The sequence below is a fragment of the Ambystoma mexicanum genome, chromosome 8 (genome assembly GCF_040938575.1).
Source record: "Ambystoma mexicanum isolate Mex_15411 chromosome 8, UKY_AmexF1_1, whole genome shotgun sequence".
Taxonomy (NCBI): domain Eukaryota; kingdom Metazoa; phylum Chordata; class Amphibia; order Caudata; family Ambystomatidae; genus Ambystoma; species Ambystoma mexicanum.
In genome coordinates this window covers 1,599,850,679-1,599,867,225 of record NC_090929.1, presented here as the reverse complement: position 1 = coordinate 1,599,867,225, position 16,547 = coordinate 1,599,850,679, and the positions used below count along the sequence as shown (strand labels likewise).

Below are 16,547 nucleotides of genomic sequence, written 5' to 3'. Positions count from 1 at the left end.
TCAAAAGCGTCAGTCGCTTAAAAACTGGCAAATGGATCCGAGTGGTCTAAATAAGAGCCTCTTCAAACAAATAGCCCTCCAATATAAAAAAGCCATTTTAGCAGCAAAATCCAACTCCTTCAATGATAGGATCTCAAAGGCCAACTCCCAAGCTAAAGAACCATTCACAATCTTTAATGAATTAGTCACTCCTCCGGCTACCGCTGACGAGATAACTAAAGACAAAGCCTGGTGTGCCAGCATTCAGTGCCAGCATTCAGTCCGCCATGCTCAACAAAATAAAACTCCTCCACAACAAAATCCAAAACCACTGCAAAACCCTCCCAAACCAAAAAACCAACCGCCCTACAGATAGGCTGGAATGAATGGGAGAGAACTGAATAAAAGGCAAGGCTTCTGGCTTGGAAGGCAGAGTCGACTACTGGACAAAGGAACCGAAGAACTTGAAGAGGACGCCTGCTGCAACTCCTGGACCATTGGTTTGCCCGGTGAAGCCCTGCTGCTGTGCTGAAACTCCAAATTCGTATCGACAGAAGCCCCTGCAAGGACTTCTCCCCTTGAGTTGGTGGGACCAATCAACTCCAAAGTAAGCCACCTGGACATCCTTCTCGGAGCTGGTTGAATTTCCACAGAGTTGCTGCTGGAAACCGAATAGCCAGGGAGAGGAACACCAGATTGTGTGCGTTGCTTTTAAGTTGGCCAAGAGCTCCAGGAATATCCTCCGGACTCCCAGGAAGCAGGATTGACCGAGCCTGAGCCCCCTCAACAGACTGCGGTACCCCAGAAGCAAGGAAAGTCCATCTCGACTGGCAAGAACCGCAGTGTTGCTATTTGTGGTAGTCACGAGGAGATGAAACACCGAAGTGCCATTTGTTGGAAAGATTGCCGGTTGCGAATGGTGACCGTTCCATTGCAGTGCAGTAGTCTCCAGAAGTCCTCCCTCTTGTCCCCATGACTGATGCCTAGGAACAGTGAGATCTGCAGAGCTGCTCAGGAACAGAAGTCATCTGGTGCACTTTTTCTTCAATACAAAAGGTACTGTAAACGTCTGAGACAATTTACCTCTGATTGTAGAGTTGCTTGCATCTTCTACCACTCACAAGTCTAAACAGCTTGTGGCCCTACATGTAATTCTTCTGTTCTTCAAAGACTTCTAAAACATTGTGCAAAAACCTTTCTACCTACCTATCCGAGGTGCTTCATCCTGTATGAGACTTTTGCCCATAGACTTTGGCCTAGCCTACTATACTGAATGACTCTGCTTAGGAATATTTGTGGTCTCTTATTTGTTCTAATAACATTTCCCTTTTACCAACTTCTTACAGTATTCTAAATTCAAACAGTAAAATATTAATGTCCCCAGCACCTAGCTATTGATGTCACCTGAGGGTCTAGGTTGTGTCTGTGAGCCATCCCAAAGGGGTCTTTTAGTTTCTAAATCAGTACAGTGTATAGTATTGAAGTATATTTGTGTGTTACTTTGTATGTTGCTCCCTTCTGAAGAAGGCTTATTCTAACTGACTGATACATTAATAATTGCTTATTCAAGAAACCTTGTGTGTCAGTGTTTATTTGAATACTTGTCACTGTGAATCTCTTTTGTAACTCCCCTACAGCTCACACTGACCCCTCGTGAGATAAGTCTGGCTGCTCAACATGCTACCAAACTGTGTAGTACAAGCTTATACCAAAGCTGGGTTTCCTATTACCTGTAGTCAGAGTTGTTGTAGTGCACCCTAAGCGTACTGCATACAAGTGTTGCCTAACAATAGGTAATTCCTGTCTGTTGGCTTTCATGATTGATTGATTATTTGTATAGCGCCTATACGCAATGTGTTTCTAAGTGCTTCAAGGAGGAAGGAAACGTGGGAGAATACAAGATACATTCTTACAAGTCCTTGAAACAATACAGCATGTGAAAAATAACTATCATAATCAGCCTGGCGACATTTCAGATTGTGCAAGTGCTGGGAACAATTAAGGAGAAAAGGGGAGGGTAAAAAAAATGAGACAGAAACCAGCAGTATACTTATGTTACTATGCCTGACGACAATTGATGTAGTACATGAGTGTACAAAAAGGGGGGAAGGGGAATGTAGTAAGAGAAGGAGAGGAACAAAACAAGCGACTATCATAAAGGTCAGACGACAATTAATTTGAGTAGTGCGGGGGGAGTGGGAGGAAAAGACAAGGAGGGGGAAAAAAGAGGGGGGTGACAGACAAGCCACTATCAAAAGGTCACAGGAACAAATGATAGGAGTAAGTGTTAATAGACTAACACAAAGGGGAGGGGAAGGAGAGGGTAGAAGGTTGCAAAAGACAGGCGTCTATGATTACTAAGCCTGGCGGCAATTGGGGTAGTGCCACACTTTAACAGGAAAAGGGGAATGGAGGAGAGGGGGAAGAAGAGAACAAAAGAGAGAAAGAGTAAGGAGGCGGTAAAAGGAGAAAGAGGAGTTAAGAGGGTACAAGGGAGTGTGAGAGGGGCACACAGGGAGGAAATCATAAGGGGGATTAAGGGGTGGGGGCACACAGACGCACACAGGGGGGATGGGGGTGGATGGGGGTCTCGCTCAGACTCACACATGCCTTCTGCTAATGTGCTCCATAGTCATTACTAAATATTCATGACTGTCTTCCATTTCCTAAGTCAAGTTTTATGCAAGGAGGCATGAATTAGCCTATTTGTACAATCCACTTCACAACAGTGGATATTCCCCTGAAATATGTGTAGACGTTCCGAATGTGTATGAAAAACCCACAAACTCGGTTTATGAAATCAGAATGCCCTGAAGAAGGCTGGGTCATTTAGAAAATACTTTTGCAGCTGAAACCTTGTTGACATGTTGTTTGATAAAAGAACTTGAGAAAAATAAAAACATTTAAATGATAAATGTTATGCATATCAATTTAAAACACATGAAGCAAAGATTGGCAGCTCATGTGTTCATGTTTTAGTGAATCCTCAGGATCCAATAATTATGAATGAGTATGATTGAAATGAGGTGAGCACTTTATTAGTTTATCAAACATTGTCCAATAAAACAGGGTGGAGTGTATATAACATATACGTGAATTTTGTTTTTGTTGCAAATTAAATGTAAAAATAAATTGATGTCCTTTTTCAACCATAATGTGTCTTAGATTCTTGTAAATTCAATGTTGGTCAACAGATAGTTTTAGATCAAAACACAAAGAAAACTATCACCCTCAGGTCTCGATATGTGGCAACAAGTGGATATTGGCCAATCTTGTAGCAGGACCATAACATTTCAGCCAGCATGTGGTCTGATGTTGATCCACAGGCTGAAAATCCCCAATTATGATTGCCTGTAAAAGAAAGACTGTTGTAGCCTGGTTTTCAGTATAGAACAGGCGGGAAAAATGAGTTAGCAGTGTTAATGGTAAAGTCACAAGACCGGGCAGGGAGAATAGCTTAGGAGCAACGGGTTTGTCTTGGAAGCAAGACAAGGCAGAGCAACACAGGTTCAAATCCCAGTCCAGCGGACACAGACTGACTCCAGCGTTAAGGGCATAATGAAAGTGTGGGGGCTTCATCCTCAGTGCAGAGAAATAAGCTGCCTACACAGTTGCCCCCTTCTAAAATTCTCAGCTTGAACTGGATTGTGATAATCAGGGGTGTGCAGGTATTCCTCTAGAAGATCTTGATAAAGTAATAACTGCCAGTTTTAATCAATTTGAAAAAATAATGAAAGCAGAATTCGGCCATGTGAACAGTCTGGATTCCTCATGTTCTGTGGGCAAGCATGTTTTTTTCCCCAGAAGGAGAATTTAGCTACCAAAAAAAGACCCACTCTTTCTTATAAAATATTATTTAATGAGTAATTAGGCTGTGGGATGTCACCCTTATTTTTTGCCATTTAGATCAAAGGCCATCTGATGCCACTTCCTGTTTGACCATAACGAACAATGTTCACGTGATATAACTAACTCTACCCAAGGACATTGGTGAAATGCTACAAATTGAATGCATTCCATGAAAGGCAGGAGACAACTGATTGGCGGATTCTGGATTCCCCGTATACGCTCATGAACTGAGTAATTCTAGATAGGCCTTTCCGACCATTATTCTCAACATGTCATTACAGTGTGACCAAAGACGTTACACAGACTCGGATGAGCCATGTTGAGTGAACGCGGTACGCATATGTACATCAAACAGAAAAGTGAAAAATTAGGTAGGTAACATACCATTCGAGAGATGTGGGCATGAACTTCCTTTTGTACATGCCAAACATGTCTGTGAAGCAACAGAGCACTCTACACAAAGGGGATGCAGTTATACAGTACAATATTATACATGCAAATCGATATTAAAAAGGTACACTTGGCAGGACGAGGGGGGGGTGGGAGACATTCTCGGGGACCGAAGCCCAGGGTAGGGGAACATTTTCAGAAGGATTACAATGCGTGTGTGCATTTGGGCAAAATAGGGATTTGAGTGGGATGGCCGAGCCCCAGTCAGCAACCGATGACGGTCAGGCATGTGGGTGGCTGCTGAGATGTGGTCAGAAGAGTGCGCGAGTACGAGAGACTCGTTATGTGTCCAGCTGAGTGGCAGTGAGTTTCAGAGGGTGGGAGCTTGGATGGAGAAAGAGGATTCTCTAACTCTGGTGGAATTGAAAGGGGAATCATAAGGAAGAGTGCAGAGCCAGATCTAAGGTTTCTGAGGGGTTGGTGCCTTGTAGCTTGTGTTGGAGGAATTCAGGGCCTGTCTTTTTGAAGGCACAGTGTGTAATGCACATGGCGCGTCGGCTAATAGGAAGCCAGTGCAGCACTCTAAGGGAAGGAGTGATGTGTTCTCTGGGTGAGGGGGTAAGGCGGAGAACATTGACGTAGCTACCCGCATGCTCCCTCAGAAACATAACGGTAGTATCAATTCATTGTATTCATGATAATGCAAACAAACCACTCTTCCTCACCACCTCCCTATCTAAAGAAACTTTTTTTTTTTACAATATAGCACACGCTAATTGTGTCCAACTATCAGGCACACGTGTCACTCTTTCCCGCCACTTCCTTGAGGAGACGCATGTTTTCCGCCTCTACGGTTGCTTGCCCTCCCCTCGCAGCTCGCTGAGCCACCCTTCATTCAATTTCCTCAGACAAAATAAGAAAAGAAAAGCCAGCTACGCCGGGGCCTTTTCTGAGCCGGCACAAAAAGTGCCTACCCGGAGACAGATGAAAAATAATGAGAGTCTTTCTGTCAAGAAGGATTTAGAAAATATCACTGGCATTATTAAAGTTTAATTTTTCACTGCGCCTTCTGGTCCCCCCTTTTCCAGGGATAATGAGCAAGCCTCTACACCTCCACACTGCCGATAGTTGTTTCGCGCAATAAATCCAGCCTTCCAGTCTGAAGACATTTCAGACAACGGTTTTGACTGCTACAGGCTGATTTTTTCTGCCTTTTATGCAACCCTGTGCGGTTGCTTTGAGTCTTCCCACACACGCACACAAAGAAGGGTGGAAAAAAATGTGTTTGTATGCTGGTTTTCCACAAGGCCACCGGAACAAACAAAAATCAATTTTTGCCCAACCGGTTCAGAGGGATCCTGGGATTTGCGGAGACAGAACGGTGAAAAGCAAAAGAGAGGCAATCGATATATTCACAAATGCTTTACTTGATAGAGGACGACCAAATGAGTTGACGGTGTGGGGGAGGTGGGGGGGGGTCGGGGGCCATCAGCAGCGTACAATTGTTTCTGCGCTCTTCATGCCTTACTATGGAAGAGCGGCTACTGGTGCGCTAGGACTTGGTGTCGCACAGCCCATGCGGCTCTCCTTGCAGTCAAGCAAATGACAGCATGCAAGATGGCACTGGCTAGGGACTTCGGCATGCAAAGAGCACGGTGGCCTTCAAACACTTTGGCCGTTCCTGTGGTGTATGTATGGTCACCTCTCCGAAACCTTAAAGCTTCCTTCCGCAATGGCAGGGCGGGTGCTTCTGCTATCTTCAAGTAGCGGGACAGGTTCAGATCCCAGCAGGGTGACTTGGCCTTTAAACCTTCTGTGGACAATTAATCGACGACCACAGCGGTGGCTAAACGCATAGACTGTGGCAGTGTTAGGGACTTAAGGGTGTTTAGGAAAAGGAGAGGGAACAGGGTTAACCTTTTATTTGGATGGAAGTCTATAATATGCATAAAGGTACTTGGAAGGTAAAGTCACTATAACAACACAACAATCAAACTCCTGAATTGAAGCCAACACCTGTGTGATTATGATATGTTTAGAGTTCACCATATGGAGCACCGGATGCACGAGTCCATTTTCCCAGAGCAAGTGAGGCATTTCCGCGCTGGCCGAGCAAAACGAGTGCAGTCGCTAAACGACTAAATCCCAAGACTGAACGCTAAAGTTCTAAGGATGCGAAGTACCTAAGGGCAGATGAAGAACAAGGATATCATTTTGACTTAATTAGCTTTCTGGCAGCATATCACTAACCTTCCACAAACATGCCAACTTCACGATACTCATAAAATTGAGCTTCTCCAATTCTTCCTTTAATCTTCTTACACAGATTCCTGGCCTTCTCGGTTACTTGGTCCTCCTGCCTTGTCTTGTCTTTGACACCCTTGCAATCGAGTTTCAATTCTTTAATTTGTCTTCTATGAAATCACCCCTCTTCTTCTCACATCGTTCTTACTTGATTTTACTTCAACGACTTCCTTGTTAATTACTGGCATGATGAAGTCCACAGAACACACAAACACCGGAAATGAGGCGCACTGTTTTATTAAAGGAAAGGGAAGTGAATGCCCATCAGGGTAGGTGGAACAAAACGGACAAACTAACATCAAATACAATCTTGAGATAGATCAAATAATAAGGTGTTTCCCCTGTCTCTGGAAGTTCTAGCGTCCCTGGCTTCATTTTTCTGGGTGTGGTCCAGTTATTTTATATTGTTTAAAGCCTGAACCTAGCTTGAGAGCAGTGGAACACTGTACAGGGTGCAGGTATCCGGCAATTGGGCTGGCATCTTTCAACAATAGCGCAGTACTGTGAGAGCCAGTCTGTGCATCCACTGGGATTAGTCCTTGGTCTGGTGTTGTTGAAAAAGCCACGTATAGAAAGATTTGCGAGGGCATTCCAAGCTGATACCGGGATTATGATAGGATAGGCTATTTTTAACGTGCTTAATACCCAGAGGTTTCTAAGCGCGGACCTGGGAATCGAACCTGTGTTGCTTCGTGTCGCCTTGCTCCCAAGTCGAGCACGTTGCCACTGATCTATCCTCCCGATATTGAATTCCAAAGGGTGAGTGACAAGTACTCTGGTACAATAGTGGCTTTCTTACATGGGCGCCTTGGCAGGAACACCTACTCGGATTGAATGCTCGTATTCAGTGATCATTTGTCCCTCTCGTTTCCTCAGGGGTCTGCAATGGGCAAGTGCGTAGTACACTCTTCTGCCATTGGGGCCTCCTGGTCTTGGCTGTCCCACTTCGGACCAAATCAGGTGTGTATCCCTCTGACCCCCATTAGGATTGGTGTGGCTAGAAAGGTCTGCTGCTCTACCTCGGTCCTAACTCTAGGGGCTTGAGGTAGTATTGATAACCTGCTCCATCCCACCCTAGTCTGACCCTCACCATATCTTTTTGATATTACGACCCCTGGGGTTATTGTTTCTAGCTTGTTCAGCCAATTAAAGGGGCTATAGCACCCCTGACGTGCTCATCAAACTTAACGGGATATAACACACCTGACTCACTGCAGCAATTCTTCTAGTACCCTCTGGCCGGCCACTGCCAGATGCTGCCTCTAGGTCTTCCAAATGACCTATTACTCTTGTGTGGATTGTCCATGTGGACACGCGATAACCGTGGTCTCATGGAGCCGACCCCCTCACCGGCTCTGCTCTTAAGTGACCCTCCCGAGCTTTACCCTTAAGGTCTGGCCCTTCTGCTTCTTCTGATACCTCTGCTCCGGCTCTTCTGTCTCCTCCTGCAACCTCTCCCTCTCTCAGGGACAGGCAAGAACGTCATGGCTGCTTCCTGACCCAGTACCTTGCCAGCCGGGTTCACAGGGAACAGTGTCTCTCGAGCCAGCAATCCAGCGGGCAAGTGTGCAGGGAACAGTCATTCCCTTCTGTGATCATGTAAGCTAACTGGCCATGGATGGTCGACAGGTTATCCGCAGAAGATGCATGTGCTTTAGGTCTCTGGCAGCCTTGCAGAGACTGAGGTAGCTCTAGGGCATCCACTTTTACAACCTCTAGAGGTTGCATCACTGAACGAGCGGCTCCACCCGGGCCGCGTAGTTCCGCACACTCCCTTGGCTGGTGGGCCACAATGACTTCATCACAACACACTCTGTTTTGGAAATTAGGTTTAGTGTACACATGTAATTATGGTTGCTCACCTTCCTATCGTCACTAATCCAGTTGTACGTCCACTTGTGTGCACTTTGTCGTACTACCTAATTTCTTCTCGTTCAACCTCACCCAACCTGTGCCCCATGCCAACTCTGATGCTTTTTTGTATGCTCCAAAACTGTGGAATCCAGTGACTTCCTCAGCTACATCTGTCCCTACTTGATGTCTGCACGCAATGCTCCTTTCCAGTAACCTTTTTTCAGTGTAACATAATTGTGCCTTCTGACCGCCCCTCCCTGGAATTGGGACAAAGTAGACCCATGTTTTATCCTGCGTAAATGCGTCCAGTCATTGGAGGCTTAAATGCCCAGTGTCTATTCACATCTCATATCAATGTAGCAAGATCCACGCTGTTGCAAGTCTGCATTCACCTAATATAATTAGGATTGCATGTCACGCCACATTTAGGAATGCTCACAAAAGCATGCAGCACATGCAACTCAAACAGTAGGCAAGGTAATATCTAGATGTAACATGCTTTGGTTGGTGGGTAGAGAATTGCAGCATGATACATGCAACATGGCCCTGTATCAACACATTTCCTCTAAAAGTGTGAGACGGAGCACGAGATGCCGGTGGCGGTAAAGCCTGCGCCTCTAGATGATGTTCATGAATTGGCAGAAAAGGTGCCTGTGCACGTAGAGGGTGTGAGCATCAATCCAGGTATTGCCAAAGTGTGTGGAATGCTAGGGGAGATTAAATTAGCGCAAATTCTCCAGAACATTATCTCACTCCAGGCACCTTTGCAGGTCCCTTTCACAACTACCCCTGGTTAAAGGAACAGTTCTCAATCCAAACGCCTCTTTAGGCAGGATTTCAATGTAGAACACATTCTCTTGAGTTCAGACCAAAAAGTCTCTGGGTTACATCGCCCAAAAACCCGGGTTCCCTCCCAGATATTTTGCAAGGTCCAGTCACTCCCAGTGCTGGTGTGTCCAAGTGTTGCTCGCTCTTCGTTCTTGGATTCTCATTCCAATCTCTTCCTTTCCTATAAGGCTCTGCCACCCAGTCACCATTTCAACAGCCTGTTATCGAACATCTTCCCTTCTTCTGATGTTCCCACCTTCCTCTATCCCCGCCTCAGATTCTTGGATAGTCCCCCCTCCCAACCCATCATGGCGACTCAAATTTGCGATTCGTGAATTACAAATATTCTGTTTGTTAAAGCTACATTTCTTTTTGGGGCTGCTGCAATGCACGGTATGAAGCTTGAAAGAACTCAACCCTAGTCTTGCTGACATGCCCAACATCTTAGTAACCTGGCGACCGACTCTCGCACAGTGCGTCTTGGATCATGGGGTCTTCTCCATGCTGCCAGCTCATACTCCGAAAGGCTTCTGCTTCGGTAATACGGTGGGATTAGCTCGGACAGCGTGCATGTATTTTACAACTGAAGCAATGATTTTCACTAGCACACCATGAGTTATGGTTTTGGGAATTCCTTAAAGGGGCAGCAGGCTAAAGGGTTTCCTCACTATGGCTCTGCTGGTGACACTTCAGCAAGTCCCTTACAGAGACATTAGATGCTGATGGAAACCTGTGGCCAGCCCCTGCCTCCCTCAATGGCATGTTGCCAATAGGCAGGGGATCCTCACCTAGCCTGGCTTCATTCAGCCGGTAGTGGCACCCAGACCCCCACATCCAAGGTCAAGCATGGGACTTCGTCACAGTCGGTTCCAGTTGTGTCCTATACAGCCTACCTGCATTTTCCATTGACTGACTTGCTAAGTTTGTGCTGCACTGCACTTTCCTAATGGCAAATAAGTAATTGCAGAAGCCCTTGGTAGAAAACTGGTTACAAGACATGCAGTCTCTTAGCCTATCAAAGGTTAATGTTGACTAAAATGAACATTTGTGATGATTTGGATTCGATTTGTGTCAGCCACGCATCAACTATATGGGTTCATTGTAGTTCTAGTAAGAATTACAGATTTGACCCTTTCTGTCCCCTGTCCCCACATTTTACCTTTTTTCTTGTGATAAGTTTCTTATCCTTTGCCTGGTTTAGTGCCTTGCCCTAGTGTCCTGTTTTACTGATGTCAATTTTCTGCCAAGATCTAGAAATAATGTCATTTGCGATTTAATTCCTTGGTCTAATAGAAGGCTTACTGCATTTGAGTCTTGACTATGTATTTGCAGTCTACATTACTTTTACAATTTTAATAAAGACTTGAAATGAAGAAAAAGAAATGAAAATCATGTATTGGTTCGCAGAGCTGGAGGCAATTGAAAGGAAACTATGCCAGCTGTTTTCTGGATGGCCCCACCATGACATTAAACTAAAAGTCAATGAATCTCCATGAGACGTATGCACACTCTTATTCCCCGGGATGATTGACACTCATATGTTCAAATACAATGAGTTGATATGTGGCAGAGGTTATTGATATGGTTTCAAAATGACGGTGCTACGATCATCCTGCGGGATTCCAGCAAGATGGAAAATACCTCAGGGAAATTGTTGTAAAGGTAGGCTGGGTCAATTTCTGTAATTTCACAGGAAATTGACCAATTGCCCCATTCCATGTCCAACACCCCAATTTCCCTGCCTATTTCATCATCATTATCCTGCACCACCAGTGTCAAATCCTGCCCCCATGCTAAAGGCCTGTTCGCCCCATCTCACCTTTTATCCTAAGTCCTCCAAAATCTTGACCAATCCTTATTCCCCCAGATACCTCAGCCTTGAAATAGAGTTCTCCTTCCACTCCCCATGTAACTGTGTAATTAAGTTCAACTAATAGCCCTGCCCATGCAAGGCCATCGACTCCCGAGTCCCACCAAGCAAGCTAGTTGGCCCGGGACGGAGGTAAACATGTCTGCACTGGCTCAGACATTGAATTCCCCAATGGTCATTTAATACACAAGGCACATCCAATACAATGCAGCTCTACAATAAAATGCAAATATTCTGAATGGGCTGTAAGGACATGCATTTAAAGCCTCAACACGAAAGGAGGGGGTTTAAGACTGTGCCACTGAGAAGCCATTTACTGCGACCCGCTGAGCTGGAAGAACAGGACGCCCCGAGGTAGAGCTGCTTTCTTAGTGCACTGCTCCTGCCAATACTTCTTGTACCAGAATGGCCCAAGGCGTGGCTCCCACCCTCCCACATCTGCCAGAGCACAGCCAGTGAAGGCATGGGTTTGGAATGCCCGAGGAGGTGTCATGATATACTGCTGCAGCTCCATTTGACTTGGCATTGTACTACCTGCAATTATAGCAGCACGTCTGCCAACTAATAATGATTCAAGGAGGCACGCATCTCAAAGAACAGCAGGACCCTGGGTACCTTAATGATCAGGAGTGCCTAAGATACCACAGAAAACCTCACTGTCTGTCTGAGAGTTAAATATATAAACAAGACGCGGAAACTGCTGGAGCACATTTGGCTCAAAATTGCAGAAAAAGAATGACATTAACAGGTCTTGTTGTTGCTTGAAGCATGATTGAAATGGCATTGTAGAATTGTCAAATACTTTAATTTCTTTTTGGTGTTTACCTTTCTGTCGCTTTGTGTACATTCCCACCATTCAGAATTAATGAGAGCGCCCATGTGATGCAAACTCACAGCTGGCGCCCTGTAGGGTCGGGGAGGACACAATTCGATGGTACATGGGGGTTCCTGAGGAGAAGCGACAGCAGGTGCACAAGAGGGGATGTGAAGTGTATTTAGGAAGGGATGGAAGCGTGTGCAGGTCAAAAAGGAGTAGGTAATAACGGGAGCTCATGCAAGGCGTTGGCACAGAACTGCACGAAAGCCTACAAATCTCGTGTAGCCCAATTTGAGAATTGTCTTTGTATTGTTATATGGAAAAATGCGACCTCTGGTCTCTCAATGATTGCCCCCCCCCCAAACCAGGATGTGTGCCTCCCCCTCTATATCAGGATCAGAACCCGTGGTTTCATTCTCGAATATGAATTCTTCCTGGTGGTGGAGGGAAAACTCAGTGCCCAGCTCATTGTGCTGGATCCTGAAAACCCTCGGGAAAGCCATCACCCTCAGAGCCACAGTCATTTCAGGCCAAGTGTCTGATACTAGCCCACAGCTTCTAACTAAGGATGCCCAGTTCCCTCAATACACTTTGCGAACTTATTCAAACTGCTGCCACCTACCAGCACTCCAGAAACAAGTGTCTAGACCACATCCCACTCATATTGGTGGCCTTCCAGCAGCCAAGATGCTCGATTTCCACGCAATGTGCATCGCACACATTCACCCATTACATGTCACCTGGGTCTCTCCAACCCACTGCCGGCAAACCTGTGCCGGCCTGTGCATGCCAAACATTCGGAAGAGACACACAATGTTCTCTGCACGAGAGGCAAGCCTATGGAACTTGTGGTCAATGGCGGACTGATTTAGTGAAGAGAACTCGGCTTTTGCAGCAAATAGCATGCTCGCAGGTGCTACTAATTTGCAGCCATGCAATTCAGCTCCAAAGGGAAACACCAGTGATAGATATAGGTTAATAAGTCAACCAACAAACATTGCCTAAAAGAATACACGCATGAATGCTGCTATTCTTATACAACTCCATGAAGAGATAGATGATTGTGGATTAGAAGCGTCTATTTCGAGCTTTCACCATTTACTGTTTTCCATTTATCACATTAATAATCCGCCCACAACCCATCGATGCCCATGGCTGTCTCGGGATTCCACTGCCTGCAATGGAGCATTGCTGTTTGTCCTTTGCAGAATTGGAGATTGCGTGGATATCTTCTTGCAAGCAAATTTGCTCTCCTTGACCACACAAACCCCCAACGGCCATAGAAACCAGCAATAGGCATAGATACACCCCCCCCCCCCCGGATGAGCACAGGCACCCTCTAAGTGGAGCGAAGCACAGATGACAAGCAGCAGGGTTGGTGCCATCACTTTCCCAAGAGCAAAGTACTTCATCTGGAACTATGGGTCCTGCAACAGCACTTGTGCTGAAAGATGTCTCCTGTGAGAAGGGAGGGGTCTGGCAAATAAAACTTTGAATGTAGGGGGTAGTGTGTTCAAAAACCGGTTAAGGTGACCACGCCAATGTAGACTAATTGGCCGATTCCAACACAGTTCCTCCAGTGATGTGATGGCAGTTGTAGGCCAGTCCTGGGCTCTAGTCGGATCTAGTCAATCACTCGGTGCCCCTCCTGCAGGCCCTTCACGTCATACGAAGGAAACTGGACACAATGGCAGCGTTTTCTTTTCGTCTTGCAGATTTATTCAAATCACACTTAATAAGGAATACTATAAAATAAGGGACAGCAATGCAATGGGGTGATTTATTGGGGTGGAGGGGTACAAACAATACAGAATGTCAAGAATTCGCCTTACATTTCAAAGAGTGTGATTTTGAGGACCTTAGTAAATAAATGCTAGAAGCTCTCGGGATGTCTTAAGCGTTTTCGGCAGAACAAGGGTATTATAATCTAGGATATCAATATAAATGACCAAGATTACAAACAATGCCACAATTACTAGCAAGAATTGCCAAGCAAGGACTATTGGGAGATTGTGGATGGAGAAGACTACTGATGAGGAATAATCCACGACAACCATGAAAGAGGTGTGAGGAGGGCAAACAGCCTTTATTATGGAAGGGTAATAGGATGGATTTTCAGGATGTAGCATGTGAATTTTTCAAAACGGTGGATATATTGTCCTCGATAACCTGGGTAGCCATCTACTGAAATGGAGTAGGAAGGCCTTAAACACTAGTGTTTTGGAGGGCGAGAGAAGGGAGAGGGGGAGCTGATCACATGTAGAGAAGCTACTGGCACAGCATAGTGCCTCTTCTACTGGTAGTTCCTGGCCCCCTTCTTGGAGAACCCTGGGATAAACATACCCAGGTTTGGGGAGAAAGGATTACTTGCATAGCATAACGGAAAGAATGCCTGTGCGTTAGCATGGTTCCGCATGCACCAGCTCCAGAACTCAACCATTCTCAATGCAAATGCCTCAATAACAGGGAACATAAAGGGTAATTGGTGATCATCGGTGGGAAGGCATACATACACCCCGATACAAAAAAAGTCACAACGGTGAGTAGCTTTTATCTGTCGGTAGATCCTTTCTTCCCAAGTTAACACTTCAGGGATAAAGCACCCCAAAAGCATTTTAGGGAGAATGGCAGCTGCTCTACATTTAGCCAAAAACTATTCCAAAAAGCGTTTCACCAAAAAGATAGAGACTTGGATCTGGAGCCCAGAGAGTAATGCTGGAAGGAAGCCAGTGGCGTAACTCTGTGTAGGACATCTAGAGGCACATGTCACTTGCTGCCCTTATTCTTACATCATCTTCATGAACGGGTTCATATAGCCGCCACCAGAGGACTCTTCTCAATCTGGAATGCTAACAATAAACCAGCCCAGCAGATGCCTCGCTCCCGAAGAAAAGGTCACCATAAGTCACATTGCTGAAGCTCTGAAATCCTTCCATTGGTCTGTAAAGAATTTCAGAGACCTTTTAATATCAAGCACCAGGAGACCTCTGAAGGTTTTGGTGCGCTATATAAATGCCCTAAATCAATCAATCAAGATGATGCAGACTCCTGCGCTCCTAAGTGCAAAGGATCAGAAAAAAAGATGGCAAAAAATCCTGCCATTGTAATATGAACATGTTCAGCACTACCAAGAGCTGGGATAATAATTAATCTACGTATTTATTAACCTATTTATTAATAGACCATATTAGTCAGATGATCGTTTTTATTGCCAACGAGTCTGGGGATGGGTAACTGTTAGGTGATATTACCAGACAACAGTAAGTCTGGTAATATCACCAATGTCTTGGGAGGATAGCTCAGGAGAAACATGCTTACCTTGGAAGCAAGACGGGTCTGCGCTTAGAAACCTCTGGGTATTAACCGCGTTATAAATAACCCATCATATCATGTATGAACTGTCTCGACTACTTTGTAAGGGTCCTAGATGGATGCCGGACTCCATTATTATTGGGAATCGAACTGATCTGTAATTTATTTTAGAATGTACAGTGATGCCAAAGGTTTTTGTGGTTCTTTGTTTTGAGTGTAATGGTAAAATGTTTTGTATAAGCCGGAATAAAGTTGGTTTTGGATTTTTTGAGATTTGCGTCTAGAGAATAGAGGTCTTCATGGGAAATATGAAAGGCTCCATGAGTGAGAATTACTGCAGGTCGCTTATCCTCCATGCTGAAGGAATCCTCACCTGGCAGGAAGCTTACCACCACAAGTCACCCTGGGGTGGAAAAGTGTGTGCACTATGGCTGTTGGCAGAACACTTAAATTCCATGAAATGCGAGTGACCATTTGCAGTAATCCACCAACAGTGATTCATGGGTACAGGAGTCTATCAGAAGAGATTATTTTTCAGAATTCCTTTAGGGGCTATTTGCTTCCAGGTAAAATGTGCATGACTCAAACTGCATGATTACTTATATCAAGTGGAATGCAAATGCAAGAGTATGGCCCAAAAAGCATGCAAATTAAGCTACGTTCACAGTCCAGTGACCAATGGCAAACATCACAGCCATGTTTCACGTGTGTTGTATTTGTGGGTGGCTGCATGTGGTGTCTTCAGGATGCCATCTGACAAACCAAAAGGTTCTAAATGTTCAAGTACCAGACAGCCAGGCAGAAAGATGAGGGCATAGGTGCAAAAGTAGAACGCACTTTTGCCAGAGGTCCCAATGGCAGAGATGTGAAACAGGTCGGAGTATCGGAGCCTACTAGGTCAGTTGGGTGTTTTTTACAATAAGCACTTACTCCAGTTATAAGTTCCATTTGTGGACGAGGGGTGAAGTGTTGAGAGGTGGTGGGGGAGGAAGAAGCGCAGAAGCAAGCCACCCGACCACTTGACCAGAAGAGCACATGCTATGGAGAGATGGCCAGTGGGCCTCCACAAGGCACTCAGACTATTTGGAGATTCAGAAAGCCGCTTTAATAATTTAAGGAATGATCCTAGGGCTATGCAGTAAGCACCAACATATTTTTGTAATGAAACCTATCCTTTAGTTAACGAAGGTCAAAGGTGATGTACCGACAGCAGATCCAGGCCTGGTAGGAGCCACGGTCATGCCAAAGAGTCAGTTGTTATGGAGATGTTTGGGTGAAGACAAGCCTCACCAGAAGGCGAACTTCAACGGACTACCACCCAATACCCTGCAACATTTCTCGAAT

General features: G+C 45.3%; 1 protein-coding gene across 4 annotated transcripts in view; it reads right to left on the bottom strand.

Annotated features, from left to right (window-relative positions):
* VTI1A (vesicle transport through interaction with t-SNAREs 1A) overlaps window positions 1–16,547 on the bottom strand; it is a 1,940,034-nt gene that overhangs the window by 128,112 nt on the left and 1,795,375 nt on the right. The gene's annotated exons all lie outside the window — the stretch shown is intronic.